Raw genomic sequence first — 17,500 nt, 5'->3', positions numbered from 1 at the left:
AGCCATTTCACATCCGTTACACCAGCACCACCGCTAACTAAGCTAGCCGCTACACATCCGTTACACCAGCACCACCGCTAACTAAGCTAGCCATTTCACATCTGTTAGACCAGCACCACCGCTAACTAAGCTAGCCGCTACACATCCGTTACACCAGCACCACCGCTAACTAAGCTAGCCGCTACACATCCGTTACACCAGCACCACCGCTAACTAAGCTAGCCGCTACACATCCGTTACACCAGCACCACCGCTAACTAAGCTAGCCATCTCACATCCGTTACACCAGCACCACCGCTAACTAAGCTAGCCGTTTCACATCCGTTACACCAGCACCACCGCTAACTAAGCTAGCCGCTACATATCTGTTACACCAGCACCACCGCTAACTAAGCTAGCCGTTTCACATCCGTTACACCAGCACCACCGCTAACTAAGCTAGCCGCTACACATCCGTTACACCAGCACCACCGCTAACTAAGCTAGCCATTTCACATCCGTTAGACCAGCACCACCGCTAACTAAGCTAGCCGCTACACATCCGTTACACCAGCACCACATTTACATTACATTTAAGTCATTTAGCAGACGCTCTTATCCAGAGCGACACAAATTGGTGCATACACCTTATGACAACCAGTGGAACAGCCACTTGCATCTAAATCTTGTTGGGGGGAGAAGGGGGGTGAGAAGGATTACTTACCCTTACTTACCCTATCCTAGGTATTCCTTGAAGAGGTGGGGTTTCAGGCTAACTAAGCTAGCCGTTTCACATCCGTTACACCAGCACCACCGCTAACTAAGCTAGCCGCTACACATCCGTTACACCAGCACCACCGCTAACTAAGCTAGCCGCTACACATCCGTTACACCAGCACCACCGCTAACTAAGCTAGCCGCTACACATCCGTTACACCAGCACCACCGCTAACTAAGCTAGCCGCTTTCACATCCGTTACACCAGCACCACCACTAACTAAGCTAGCCATTTCACATCCGTTACACCAGCACCACCGCTAACTAAGCTAGCCGCTTCACATCTGTTACACCAGCACCACCGCTAACTAAGCTAGCCGCTACACATCCGTTACACCAGCACCACCGCTAACTAAGCTAGCCATTTCACATCTGTTAGACCAGCACCACCGCTAACTAAGCTAGCCGCTTCACATCCGTTACACCAGCACCACCGCTAACTAAGCTGGCCGCTTCACATCCGTTACACCAGCACCACCGCTAACTAAGTTAGCCGCACACATCCGTTACACCAGCACCACCGCTAACTAAGCTAGCCGGCAGGGAGGCGAGCAGGCCAGAGGTTTGGGTGTAGGGCCTTTCACATCCGTTACACCAGCACCACCGCTACTGGTCTTGTAGCTAGCCGCTACACATCCGTTACACCAGTACCACCGCTACGTGACTAGAACTAAGCTAGCCATACACATCCGTTACACCAGTACCACCGCTAACTAAGCTAGCCGCTTTATCCGTTACACCAGCACCACCGCTAACTAAGACTAGCCGATGACACATCCGTTACACCAGCACCACCGCTAACTGAGCTAGCCGCTTCACATCCGTTACACCAGCACCACCGCTAACTAAGCTAGCCGCCTTTCACATCCGTTACACCAGCACCACGGGTGTTAGCCATTTCACATCCGTTACACCAGCACCACCGCTAACTAAGCTAGCCATTTCACATCCGTTACACCAGCACCACAGCGCAGTCCTAAGCTAGCCATTTTCACATCCGTTAGACCAGCACCACCGAACTAAGCTGCCGCTACACATCCGTTACACCAGCACCACCGCTAACTAAGCTTAGCCGTTTCACATCCGTTACACCAGCACCACCGCTAACTAAGCTAGCCGCTGTGACACATCCGTTACACCAGCACCACCGCTAACTAAGCTAGCCATTTCACATCCTTTACACCAGCACCACCGCTAACTAAGCAAGCCATTTCACATCCGTTAGACCAGCACCACCGCTAACTAAGCTAGCCGCTACACATCCGTTACACCAGCACCACCGCTAAGGGTGGAAGCTAGCCGTTTCACATCCGTTACACCAGCACCACCGCTAACTGAAGCTAGCCGCTACACATCCGTTACACCAGCACCACCGCTAATACAGAGCCGCTTCACATCCGTTACACCAGCACCACCGCTAACTAAGCTAGCCGCTACACATCCGTTACACCAGCACCACCGCTAACTGGCCTAGCCATCTCACATCCGTTACACCAGCACCACCGCTAACTGGCTAGCCGTTTCACATCCGTTAAACCAGCACCACCGCTAACTAAGCGAGCCGCTACACATCCATTACACCAGCACCACCGCTAACTAAGCTAGCCGCTACACATCCGTTTCACCAGCACCACCGCTAACTAAGCTAGCCGTTTCACATCCGTTACACCAGCACCACCGCTAACTAAGCTAGCCATTTCACATCCGTTACACCAGCACCACCGCTAACTAAGCTAGCCGTTTCACATCCGTTACACCAGCACCACCGCTAACTAAGCGAGCCGCTACACATCCGTTACACCAGAACCACCGCTATCTAGGGAGCTAGCCGCTAAGACATCCGTTACACCAGCACCACCGCTAACTAAGCTAGCCGTTTCACATCCGTTACACCAGCACCACCGCTAACTAAGCTGAGCCGATTCACATCCGTTACACCAGCACCACCGCTAACTAAGCGAGCCGCTTCACATCCATTACACCAGCACCACCGCTAACTAAGCTAGCCGCTGGACATCCGTTACACCAGCACCACCGCTAACTAAGCTAGCTGCTACACATCCGTTACACCAGCACCACCGCTAATAGGTTAGCCGTTCACATCCGTTACACCAGCACCACCGCTAACTGGAAGCTAGCCGTTTCACATCCGTTATACCAGCACCACCGCTAACTATCCGAGCTAGCCAGTTTCAATCCGTTACACCAGCATAACCGCTAACTAAACTAGCCGCTACACATCCGTTACAACAGCATCACCGATAACTATGAGCTAGCCATTTCACATCCGTTACACCAGCACCACCGCTGACTAAGCTAGCCATTTCAGGATCTTTACACCAGCACCACCGCTAATGAGTAAGCTAGCCGCTACACATCCGTTACACCAGCACCACCGCTAACTAAGGTAGCCGTTTCACATCCGTTACACCAGCACCACCGCTAACTAAGCTAGCCGTTTCACATCCGTTACACCAGCACCACCGCTAACTAAGCTAGCCGCTACACATCCGTTACACCAGCACCACCGCTAACTAAGCTAGCCATTTCACATCTGTTAGACCAGCACCACCGCTAACTAAGCTAGCCGCTACACATCCGTTACACCAGCACCACCGCTAACTAAGTAGCCGCTGTTATCCGTTACACCAGCACCACCGCTAACTAAGCTAGCCAAGCTGGACACATCCGTTACACCAGCACCACCGCTAACTAAGTTGGCCGTTTCACATCCGTTACACCAGCACCACCGCTAACTAAGCTAGCCGCTACATCCGTTACACCAGTACCACCGCTAACTAAGTGCCGTACACATCTGTTACACCAGTACCACCGCTAACTAAGGATAGCCGCTACACATCCGTTACACCAGCACCACCGCTAATGCTAAGACTAGCCGCTACACATCCGTTACACCAGCACCACCGCTAACAAGCTTAGCCGCTACACATCCGTTACACCAGCACCACCGCTAAAGTAGGCTAGCCGTTTCACATCCGTTACATCAGCACCACACTAACTAAGCTAGCCATTTCACATCCGTTACACCAGCACCACCGCTAACTAAGCTAGCCATTTCACATCCGTTAAACCAGCACCACCGCTATCTTTGAACTAAGCTAGCCATTTCACATCCGTTAAACCAGCACCACCGCTAACTGTAAGCTAGCCGCTGAAACATCCGTTACACCAGCACCACCGCTAACTCAAAACAGTAGCCGTTTCACATCCGTTACACCAGCACCACCGCTAACTAGCAGCCGTCTCACATCCGTTACACCAGCACCACCGCTAACTAAGCTAGCCATTTCACATCCGTTACACCAGCACCACCGCTAACTAAGCAAGCCATTTCACATCCGTTACACCAGCACCACCGCTAACTAAGCTAGCCGCTACACATCCGTTACACCAGCACCACCGCTAACTAAGCTAGCCGCTACACATCCGTTACACCAGCACCACCGCTAACTAAGCTAGCCGTTTCACATCCGTTACACCAGCACCACCGCTAACTAAGCTAGACGTTTCACATCCGTTACACCAGCACCACCGCTAACTTCCGTTACACCAGCACCACCGCTAACTAAGCTAGCCATCTCACATCCGTTACACCAGCACCACCGCTAACTAAGCTAGCCGTTTCACATCCGTTACACCTGCACCACCGCTAACTAAGCGAGCCGCTACACATCCATTACACCAGCACCACCGCTAACTAAGCTAGCCGCTACACATCCGTTACACCAGCACCACCGCTAACTAAGCTAGCCGTTTCACATCCGTTACACCAGCACCACCGCTAACTAAGCTAGCCGCTTCACATCCGTTACACCAGCACCACCGCTAACTAAGCTAGCCGTTTCACATCCGTTACACCAGCACCACCGCTAACTAAGCTAGCCGCTACACATCCGTTACACCAGCACCACCGCTAACTAAGCTAGCCGCTACACATCCGTTACACCAGCACCACCGCTAACTAAGCTAGCCGTTTCACATCCGTTACACCAGCACCACCGCTAACTAAGCTAGCCGTTTCACATCCGTTACACCAGCACCACCGCTAACTAAGCTAGCCGCTACACATCCGTTACACCAGCACCACCGCTAACTAAGCTAGCCGCTACACATCCGTTACACCAGCACCACCGCTAACTAAGCTAGCCATCTCACATCCGTTACACCAGCACCACCGCTAACTAAGCTAGCCGTTTCACATCCGTTACACCAGCACCACCACTAACTAAGCTAGCCGCTTCACATCCGTTACACCAGCACCACCGCTAACTAAGCTAGCCGCTTTCACATCCGTTACACCAGCACCACCGCTAACTAAGCGAGCCGCTACACATCCGTTACACCAGCACCACCGCTAACTAAGCTAGCCATTTCACATCCGTTACACCAGCACCACCGCTAACTAAGCTAGCCGTTTCACATCCGTTACACCAGCACCACCGCTAACTAAGCTAGCCGCTACACATCCGTTACACCAGCACCACCGCTAACTAAGCTAGCCGTTTCACATCCGTTACACCAGCACCACCGCTAACTAAGCTAGCCGCTTCACATCCGTTACACCAGCACCACCGCTAACTAAGCGAGCCGCTACACATCCGTTACACCAGCACCACCGCTAACTAAGCTAGCCGCTACACATCCGTTACACCAGCACCACCGCTAACTAAGCTAGCTGCTACACATCCGTTACACCAGCACCACCGCTAACTAAGCTAGCCGTTTCACATCCGTTACACCAGCACCACCGCTAACTAAGCTAGCCGTTTCACATCCGTTATACCAGCACCACCGCTAACTAAGCTAGCCGTTTCACATCCGTTACACCAGCATAACCGCTAACTAAACTAGCCGCTACACATCCGTTACAACAGCACCACCGCTAACTAAGCTAGCCATTTCACATCCGTTACACCAGCACCACCGCTAACTAAGCTAGCCATTTCACATCCGTTACACCAGCACCACCGCTAACTAAGCTAGCCGCTACACATCCGTTACACCAGCACCACCGCTAACTAAGCTAGCCGCTACACATCCGTTACACCAGCACCACCGCTAACTAAGCTAGCCGCTACACATCCGTTACATCAGCACCACCGCTAACTAAGCTAGCCGCTACACATCCGTTACACCAGCACCACCGCTAACTAAGCTAGCCGCTACACATCCGTTACACCAGCACCACCGCTAACTAAGCTAGCCGTTACACATCCGTTACACCAGCACCACCGCTAACTAAGCTAGCTGTTTCACATCCGTTACACCAGCACAACCGCTAACTAAGCTAGCCGCTACACATCCGTTACACCAGCACCACCGCTAACTAAGCTAGCCGCTACACATCCGTTACACCAGCACCACCGCTAACTAAGCTAGCCGCTACACATCCGTTACACCAGCACCACCGCTAACTAAACTAGCCGCTACACATCCGTTACACCAGCACCACCGCTAACTAAGCTAGCCGCTACACATCCGTTACACCAGCACCACCGCTAACTAAGCTAGCCGTTACACATCCGTTACACCAGAACCACCGCTAACTAAGCTAGCCGTTTCACATCCGTTACACCAGCACCACCGCTAACTAAGCTAGCCGTTTCACATCCGTTACACCAGCACCACCGCTAATTCTAAGCTAGCCGTTTCACATCCGTTACACCAGCACCACCGCTAACTGGCTAGCCGCTACACATCCGTTACACCAGCACCACCGCTAACTAAGCTAGCCGCTACACATCCGTTACATCAGCACCACCGCTAACTAAGCTAGCCGCTACACATCCGTTACACCAGCACCACCGCTAACTAAGCTAGCCATCTCACATCCGTTACACCAGCACCACCGCTAACTAAGCTAGCCGTTTCACATCCGTTACACCAGCACCACCGCTAACTAAGCTAGCCGCTACATATCTGTTACACCAGCACCACCGCTAACTAAGCTAGCCGTTTCACATCCGTTACACCAGCACCACCGCTAACTAAGCTAGCCGCTACACATCCGTTACACCAGCACCACCGCTAACTAAGCTAGCCATTTCACATCCGTTAGACCAGCACCACCGCTAACTAAGCTAGCCGCTACACATCCGTTACACCAGCACCACATTTACATTACATTTAAGTCATTTAGCAGACGCTCTTATCCAGAGCGACTTACAAATTGGTGCATACACCTTATGACAACCAGTGGAACAGCCACTTGCATCTAAATCTTGTTGGGGGGAGAAGGGGGGGGTGAGAAGGATTACTTACCCTTACTTACCCTATCCTAGGTATTCCTTGAAGAGGTGGGGTTTCAGGCTAACTAAGCTAGCCGTTTCACATCCGTTACACCAGCACCACCGCTAACTAAGCTAGCCGCTACACATCCGTTACACCAGCACCACCGCTAACTAAGCTAGCCGCTACACATCCGTTACACCAGCACCACCGCTAACTAAGCTAGCCGCCACACATCCTTTACACCAGCATAACCGCTAACTAAGCTAGCCGCTACACATCCGTTACACCAGCACCACCGCTAACTAAGCTAGCCATTTCACATCCGTTACACCAGCACCACCGCTAACTAAGCTAGCCGCTTCACATCCGTTACACCAGCACCACCGCTAACTAAGCTAGCCGCTACACATCCGTTACACCAGCACCACCGCTAACTAAGCTAGCCATTTCACATCTGTTAGACCAGCACCACCGCTAACTAAGCTAGCCGCTACACATCCGTTACACCAGCACCACCGCTAACTAAGCTAGCCGCTACACATCCGTTACACCAGCACCACCGCTAACTAAGCTAGCCGCTACACATCCGTTACACCAGCACCACCGCTAACTAAGCTAGCCGTTTCACATCCGTTACACCAGCACCACCGCTAACTAAGCTAGCCGCTACACATCCGTTACACCAGCACCACCGCTAACTAAGCTAGCCGCTACACATCCGTTACACCAGCACCACCGCTAACTAAGCTAGCCGCTACACATCCGTTACACCAGCACCACCGCTAACTAAGCTAGCCATTTCACATCCGTTACACCAGCACCACCGCTAACTAAGCTAGCCATTTCACATCCGTTACACCAGCACCACCGCTAACTAAGCTAGCCGCTTCACATCCGTTACACCAGCACCACCGCTAACTAAGCTAGCCGCTACACATCCGTTACACCAGCACCACCGCTAACTAAGCTAGCCATTTCACATCCGTTACACCAGCACCACCGCTAACTAAGCTAGCCGCTTCACATCCGTTACACCAGCACCACCGCTAACTAAGCTAGCCGCTTTCACATCCGTTACACCAGCACCACCGCTAACTAAGCGAGCCGCTACACATCCGTTACATCAGCACCACCGCTAACTAAGCTAGCCATTTCACATCCGTTACACCAGCACCACCGCTAACTAAGCTAGCCATTTCACATCCATTAGACCAGCACCACCGCTAACTAAGCTAGCCGCTACACATCCGTTACACCAGCACCACCGCTAACTAAGCTAGCCGCTACACATCCGTTACACCAGCACCACCGCTAACTAAGCTAGCCGCTTTCACATCCGTTACACCAGCACCACCGCTAACTAAGCTAGCCGTTTCACATCCGTTAAACCAGCACCACCGCTAACTAAACTAGCCGCTACACATCCGTTACACCAGCACCACCGCTAACTAAGCTAGCCGTTTCACATCCGTTACACCAGCACCACCGCTAACTAAGCTAGCCGCTACACATCCGTTACACCAGCACCACCGCTAACTAAGCAGCCATTTCACATCCGTTACACCAGCACCACCGCTAACTAAGCTAGCCGCTTCACATCCGTTACACCAGCACCACCGCTAACTAAGCTAGCCGCTTCACATCCGTTACACCAGCACCACCGCTAACTAAGCTGAGCCGCTACACATCCGTTACACCAGCACCACCGCTAACTAAGCTAGCCGCTACACATCCGTTACACCAGCACCACCGCTAACTAAGCTAGCCGCTACACATCCGTTACACCAGCACCACCGCTAACTAAGCTAGCCGCTCTCACATCCGTTACACCAGCACCACCGCTAACTAAGCTAGCCGTTTCACATCCGTTACACCAGCACCACCGCTAACTAAGCTAGCCGCTACACATCCGTTACACCAGCACCACCGTTACGCTAACTAAGCTAGCCGCTACACATCCGTTACACCAGCACCACCGCTAACTAAGCTAGCCGTTTCACATCCGTTATACCAGCACCACCGCTAACTAAGCTAGCCGTTTCACATCCGTTAGATCAGCACCACCGCTAACTAAGCTAGCCGCTACACATCCGTTACACCAGCACCACCGCTAACTAAGCTAGCCGCTACACATCCGTTACATCAGCACCACCGCTAACTAAGCTAGCCGCTACACATCCGTTACACCAGCACCACCGCTAACTAAGCTAGCCGTTTCACATCCGTTACACCAGCATAACCGCTAACTAAACTAGCCGCTACACATCCGTTACACCAGCACCACCGCTAACTAAGCTAGCCGTTTCACATCCGTTACACCAGCACAACCGCTAACTAAGCTAGCCCCTACACATCCGTTACACCAGCACCACCGCTAACTAAGCTAGCCGCTACACATCCGTTACACCAGCACCACCGCTAACTAAGCTAGCCGCTACACATCCGTTACACCAGCACCACCGCTAACTAAACTAGCCGCTACACATCCGTTACACCAGCACCACCGCTAACTAAGCTAGCCGCTACACATCCGTTACACCAGCACCACCGCTAACTAAGCTAGCCGTTACACATCCGTTACACCAGAACCACCGCTAACTAAGCTAGCCGTTTCACATCCGTTACACCAGCACCACCGCTAACTAAGCTAGCCGTTTCACATCCGTTACACCAGCACCACCGCTAACTAAGCTAGCCGTTTCACATCCGTTACACCAGCACCACCGCTAACTAAGCTAGCCGCTACACATCCGTTACACCAGCACCACCGCTAACTAAGCTAGCCGCTACACATCCGTTACACCAGCACCACCGCTAACTAAGCTAGCCGCTACACATCCGTTACACCAGCACCACCGCTAACTAAGCTAGCCGCTACACATCCGTTACACCAGCACCACCGCTAACTAAGCTAGCCGTTACACATCCGTTACACCAGCACCACCGCTAACTAAGCTAGCCGTTACACATCCGTTACACCAGCACCACCGCTAACTAAGCTAGCCGCTACACATCCGTTACACCAGCACCACCGCTAACTAAGCTAGCCGCTACACATCCGTTACACCAGCACCACCGCTAACTAAGCTAGCCGCTTCACATCCGTTACACCAGCACCACCGCTAACTAAGCTAGCCATTTTCACATCCGTTACACCAGCACCACCGCTAACTAAGCTAGCCGTTTCACATCCGTTACACCAGCACCACCGCTAACTAAGCTAGCCGCTACACATCCGTTACACCAGCACCACCGCTAACTAAGCTAGCCGTTACACATCCGTTACACCAGCACCACCGCTAACTAAGCTAGCCGCTACACATCCGTTACATCTACATGCTGAAAGTCAGTAGTTAACTTGTTCTCTGAAAAATAAATATCTAAAAAAATAGCATTGTATTTGGTCAAACCACAATTCTCTCCATCGGTTTAGTCAGAGCAGGCAGCAAACTGATTGTTTGGCTTTCAGAGCCAGCAAAGAGTGCGTTTTGATATTTTTAGGTAGTGAAATGACGTTAGTTTCCCTCCGCGCATGTGGGGACACAGTCCTTTCTGGCTTTAGGGGCGACAATACAGTCTGCTACCATTCTCTATAGTCAACCCATCTAGGTTGTCTATATCTAGTGGTAATACAGTCTGCTACTATTCTCTATAGTCAACCCATCTAGGTTGTCTATATCTAGTGGTAATACCGTCTGCTACCATTCTCTATAGTTTACCCATCTAGGTTGTCTATATCTAGTGGTAATACCGTCTGCTATCATTCTCTATAGTTTACCCATCTAGGTTGTCTATATCTAGTGGTAATACCGTCTGCTATCATTCTCTATAGAGTACCCATCTGGGTTGTCTATATCTAGTGGTAATACAGTCTGCTACCATTCTCTATAGTCAACCCATCTAGGTTGTCTATATCTAGTGGTAATACAGTCTGCTACCATTCTCTATAGTTTACCCATCTAGGTTGTAAATATCTAGTGGTAATACAGTCTGCTTAGCATTCTCTATTGTTTACCCATCTAGGTTGTCTATTTCTAGTGGTAATACAGTCTGCTAGCATTCTCTATTGTTTACCCATCTAGGTTGTCTATATCTAGTGGTAGCAGACTGTGCTACCATTCTCTATAGTTTACCCATCTATGTTGTCTATATCTAGTGGTAATACAGTCTGTTAGCATTCTCTATAGTTTACCCATCTAGGTTGTCTATATCTAGTGGTAATACAGTCTGGTACCATTCTCTATAGTTTACCCATCTAGGTTGTCTATATCTAGTGTATTTTCCTTATTGACAGATAACAATAGTTTTTCCACCTGTTTCACACAAACAAAATCCTTCTCTTTCATTATTAGATATTCAATACTCAAATATTTTGGTTCACTGTTCAATTTCGTCATAAATCTTCTGTTTGTCACTGCAAATAGATTGTAGAATGAGAGCGAGGGATGGCAGAGAGCGCATCTTTTGAAATGGTTAATTTGTGATTGCCAAAGCAAATGAAAACGATTGTTTTTTCTCTCCCTCCATGCCAATAAATCCCCCTTTTGAATTGAGAGCGCAGAGACGCAATTACATTTTGTGCCACCAGGTGACGTCGTTGAACACTTAAACAAAAAAAAAGCGAAGTCACTTTTCAACGCGATTCGTGTTTGATAAAAGTTAAATTCATGCATTTTTTGTAACTTCCTCTTCTTCAGACGTCCGACTCTCAGTTCCATCTTGATTTTGAAAGTAGCCTATTCCCGAACTACTTTAGTAGCCGAGTCTAATTCCACAGTTTCAATCTGTGTTTTTTTTACTGGTGTGTGTGTGAGTAACCCAAATGTCTAAGTCAGTGATTTACAGAAAAACAGTCAGTCAGTTACTCATCAAACCCGTCTTCGGAGAAGGTGGCATTATGTTTTATCTCTACTTTGCACATTCTTCCATTGCAACACTACCATTCCAGTGTTTTACTTGCTATATTGTATTTACTTCGCCAACATGGCCTTTGGTTTTGCCTTTACCTCCCTTCTCACCTCATTTGCTCACATTGTATATAGACTTGTTTATACTGTATTATTGACTGTATGTTTGTTTTACTCCATGTGTAACTCTGTGTCGTTGTATGTGTCAAACTGCTTTGCTTTATCTTGGCAGGTCGCAGTTGTAAATGAGAACTTGTTCTCAACTAACCTACCTGGTTAAATAAAGGTTAAATAAATAAATAAATAAATAAATAAATAAAATAAATAGAAATGTAGCTACTCGTTTGGATCAACAGTACGTCCCATCCATGGGATTTAGTGTCTTCTAGTTCTCGTTTCCTTCCGGATGTTGATCAATCCGCTTCCCCTCATAAAGAAAATGGACAAAAGTTAATCAACAAAACTTTTCTTACAATCTGAACTCGTTCATATCTTGAAATAAGTCTTTTTTGTGTGTGTGTGTGTGTTTTTGACCGCTCTTATCATAGACAAAGTGTCGTCCCCCGGTGTCCAGACGTTAGTGTCGTATTTGACAGCTTGAGACGGACGGAGGGTGAAACCGGCGGGTCAGAAACAGCGGTTCATTACCGGGAGGGACGCTTCGACCGGAGGAATCACGTCCACTTTGTTCCGTTCAGAACCAACCGAGGGAGAAAAAAAACACCGTTTCCCTGTAACTTAACTAGTGGTTAGATAGTTGTTTAACTAGTTGTTTAACTAGTTACTGTAGCTCAATCTCCCGGTAAAGGTTTTACGGCGGATGGGATGAAAGCACGACTACAAAGATTCAATTTATTCAATGTCAAGACGGAGACAAAAGCTGTAAGTTTGTTTACGTCTTTCTTAAAAAAAAATATATATTATCGCGTGTTTTTCCTGCTCTTCTCGTTGGTTTTCTAACCAGTCAGCTAGTTAGTTATCACTACAGAACCTACAGTAGTTAGATCACCCTACTTAACCAGTCAGCTAGTTAGTTATCAGTAGTTAGATCACCCTACAGTCAGTTTAGATCACCCTACTTAACCAGTCAGCTAGTTAGTTATCAGTAGTTAGATCACCCTACTTAACCAGTCAGCTAGTTAGTTATCAGTAACCTACAGTAGTTAGATCACCCTACTTAACCAGTCAGCTAGTTAGTTATCAGTAGTTAGATCACCCTACTTAACCAGTCAGCTAGTTAGTTATCAGTAGTTAGATCACCCTATTTAACCAGTCAGCTAACTAGTTATCAGTACAGAACTTACAGTAGTTAGATCACCCTATTAACCAGTCAGCTAGTTAGTTATCACTAGAACCTAGTTTAGATCACCCTACTTAACCAGTCAGCTAGTTAGTTATCAGTAGTTAGATCACCCTACTTAACCAGTCAGCTAGTTAGTTATCAGTAGTTAGATCACCCTACTTAACCAGTCAGCTAGTTAGTTAGTTATCAGTAGTTAGATCACCCTACTTAACCAGTCAGCTAGTTAGTTATCAGTAGTTAGATCACCCTACTTAACCAGTCAGCTAACTAGTTATCAGTACAGAACCTACAGTAGTTAGATCACCCTATTTAACCAGTCAGCTAGTTAGTTATCACTACAGAACCTACAGTAGTTAGATCACCCTACTTAACCAGTCAGCTAGTTAGTTATCAGTAACAACACAGAGTTACACATAGTAAACAATAAACACAGAGTTAACATGGAGTAAACAATTAACCAGAGTTACATGCTGGAGTTAACAACAACAACACAGAGTTACACATGATAAACAACCCAGAGTTAACCAGTAAACAACAACACAGAGTTATCAGTACAACAACCTACAGAGTTACACATGGAGTAAACAAGTTGGTTTTGAATAGAGTTACACAACTCGTGAAATAAGTATTTTGTGTGTGTGTGTGTTTTGACCGAGTAAACAACAACACAGAGTTACACATGGGTAAGCAACAACACAGTTAGTTACACATGGAGTAAACAGAACACAGAGTTACACATGGAGTAAACCAGTCACTAGAGTTACACATGGAGTAACCAATAAATAAGGGAGTTACACATGATAAACACCCTAGTTAACATGGAGTAAACAACAGAGTTACACATAGTAAACAACACAGAGTTAGATCACCCTACTAAACAACAGCTAGAGTTACACAGTAGTTAGATCACCCTTACACATTAACCAGTCAGCTAGTTAGTTATCAGTAGTTAAACAACAACACAGAGTTAGGAGTCAACAACACAGAGTTAATCAGTAAACAGAACACAGAGTTACACATGGAGTAAACAACAACAATAGAGTTACACATGGAGTAAACAACAACACAGAGTTACACATGAAGTAAACAACAACACAGAGTTACACATGGAGTTACTAAACAACAACACAGAGTTACACATGGAGTAAACAACAACACAGAGTTACACATGGAGTAAACAATAACACAGAGTTACACATGGAGTAAACAACAACACAGAGTTACACATGGAGTAAACAACAACACAGAGTTACACATGGAGTAAACAACAAATACAGAGTTACACATGGAGTAAACAACAACACAGAGTTACACATGGAGTAAACAACAACAAAGAGTTACACATGGAGTAAACAATAAATAAGAGTTACACATGGAGTAAACAACAACACAGAGTTACACATGGAGTAAACAACAACACAGAGTTACACATGGAGTAAACAACAACAACAGAGTTACACATGGAGTAAACAACAACACAAGAGTTACACATGGAGTAAACAACAACACAGAGTTACACATGGAGTAAACAACAACACAGAGTTACACATGGAGTAAACAATAAATACAGAGTTACACATGGAGTAAACAACAACACAGAGTTACACATGGAGTAAACAACAACACAGAGTTACACATGGAGTAAACAACAACACAGAGTTACACATGGAGTAAACAACAACACAGAGTTACACATGGAGTAAACAACAACACAGAGTTACACATGGAGTAAACAACAACACAGAGTTACACATGGAGTAAACAACAACACAGAGTTACACATGGAGTAAACAACAACACAGAGTTACACATGGAGTAAACAACAACACAGAGTTACACATGGAGTAAACAACAACACAGAGTTACACATGGAGTAAACAACAACACAGAGTTACACATGGAGTAAACAAACAAATAAGAGTTACACATGGAGTAAACAACAACACAGAGTTACACATGGAGTAAACAACAACACAGAGTTACACATGGAGTAAACAATAAATAAGAGTTACACATGGAGTAAACAACAACACAGAGTTACACATGGAGTAAACAACAACACAGAGTTACACATGGAGTAAACAACAACACAGAGTTACACATGGAGTAAACAACAACACAGAGTTACACATGGAGTAAACAACAACACAGAGTTACACATGGAGTAAACAACAACACAGAGTTACACATGGAGTAAACAACAAACAGAGTTACACATGGAGTAAACAACAACACAGAGTTACACATGGAGTAAACAACAACACAGAGTTACACATGGAGTAAACAATAACACAGAGTTACACATGGAGTAAACAACAACACAGAGTTACACATGGAGTAAACAACAACACAGAGTTACACATGGAGTAAACAACAACACAGAGTTACACATGGAGTAAACAACAACACAGAGTTACACATGGAGTAAATAACAACACAGAGTTACACGTGGAGTAAACAACAACAACACAGAGTTACACATGGAATAAACAACAACAGAGTTACACATGGAGTAAACAAACATACAGTCAATAATACAGTAGAGTAGTAATAATATATCTACAATGTGAGCACATGAGGTGAAATAAGGTAGTTAATGCTATAACTAGGCTGAATGAGTTACTGGTAACTAACTAACTAACTAACTAACTAACTAACTAACTAAGATAAGGGAGTTAAGGCTATAACTAGGCTGAATGAGTTACTGGTAACTAACTAACTAACTAACTAACTAACTAACTAACTAACTAACCAACTAACCAACTAACTAACTAACCAACTAACCAACTAACTAACTAACTAACTAAGATAAGGTAGTTAAGGCTATAACTAGGCTGAATGAGTTACTGGTAACTAACCAACTAACTAACTAACTAACTAAGATAAGGGAGTTAAGGCTATAACTAGGCTGAATGAGTTACTGGTAACTAACTAACTAAGATAACTTAACTAAACTAAATGAGTTACTAACTAACTAAGATAAGGGAGTTAAGGCTATAACTAGGCTGAATGAGTTACTGGTAACTAACTAACTAACTAACTAACTAAGTTAAGGCTAACTAACTAACTAACTAACTTACTAACTAACTAACTAACTAACTAAGATAAGGGAGTTAAGGCTATAACTAGGCTGAATGAGTTACTGGTAACTAACTAACTAACTAACTAACTAACTAACTAACTAACTAACTAAGATAAGGTAGTTAAGGCTATAACTAGGCTGAATGAGTTACTGGTGTCTAACTAACTAACTAACTAACTAACTAACTAACTAACTAAGATAAGGGAGTTAAGGCTATAACTAGGCTGAATGAGTTACTGGTGTCTAACTAACTAACTATAAGGGAGTTAAGGCTAACTAGGCTGAATGAGTTACTGGTGTCTAACTAACTAAGATAAGGGAGTTAAGGCTATAACTAGGCTGAATGAGTTACTGGTAACTAACTAACTAACTAACTAACTAACTAACTAACTAACTAACTAAGATAAGGGAGTTAAGGCTATAACTAGGCTGAATGAGTTACTGGTGTCTAACTAACTAACTAACTAACTAACTAACTAACTAACTAACTAAGATAAGGGAGTTAAGGCTTTAACTAGGCTGAATGAGTTACTGGTGTCTAACTAACTAAGATAAGGGAGTTAAGGCTATAACTAGGCTGAATGAGTTACTGGTAACTAACTAACTAACTAACTAACTAAACTAGGCTGAATGAGTTACTAACTAACTAAGATAAGGGAGTTAAGGCTATAACTAGGCTGAATGAGTTACTGGTGTCTAACTAACTAACTAACTAACTAAGATAAGGAGTTAAGGCTATAACTAGGCTGAATGAGTTACTGGTGTCTAACTAACTAAGATAAGGGAGTTAAGGCTAACTAACTAACTGAATAAGAGTTACTGGTAACTAGGCTGAATGAACTGGTGTCTAACTAACTAAGATAAGGGAGTTAAGGCTTAACTAGGCTGAATGAGTTACTGGTGTCTAACTAACTAAGATAAGGGAGTTAAGGCTATAACTAGGCTGAATGAGTTACTGGTGTCTAACTAACTAAGATAAGGGAGTTAAGGCTATAACTAGGCTGAATGAGTTACTGGTGTCTAACTAACTAAGATAAGGGAGTTAAGGCTATAACTAGGCTGAATGAGTTACTGGTGTCTAACTAACTAAGATAAGGGAGTTAAGGCTTTAACTAGGCTGAATGAGTTACTGGTGTCTAACTAACTAAGATAAGGGAGTTAAGGCTTTAACTAGGCTGAATGAGTTACTGGTGTCTAACT

The 17,500-nt window shown here is 46.1% G+C and overlaps 1 pseudogene; it reads left to right on the top strand.

The window, feature by feature from the left end:
* LOC127917090 (TBC1 domain family member 1-like) overlaps positions 1-17,500 on the top strand; it is a 79,049-nt pseudogene that overhangs the window by 4,590 nt on the left and 56,959 nt on the right.

The sequence above is a fragment of the Oncorhynchus keta genome, unplaced genomic scaffold (genome assembly GCF_023373465.1).
Source record: "Oncorhynchus keta strain PuntledgeMale-10-30-2019 unplaced genomic scaffold, Oket_V2 Un_contig_10686_pilon_pilon, whole genome shotgun sequence".
Classification (NCBI taxonomy): domain Eukaryota; kingdom Metazoa; phylum Chordata; class Actinopteri; order Salmoniformes; family Salmonidae; genus Oncorhynchus; species Oncorhynchus keta.
The sequence above is the reverse complement of the archived record's forward strand: the minus strand, read 5'-3'. Positions and strand labels throughout refer to the sequence as shown.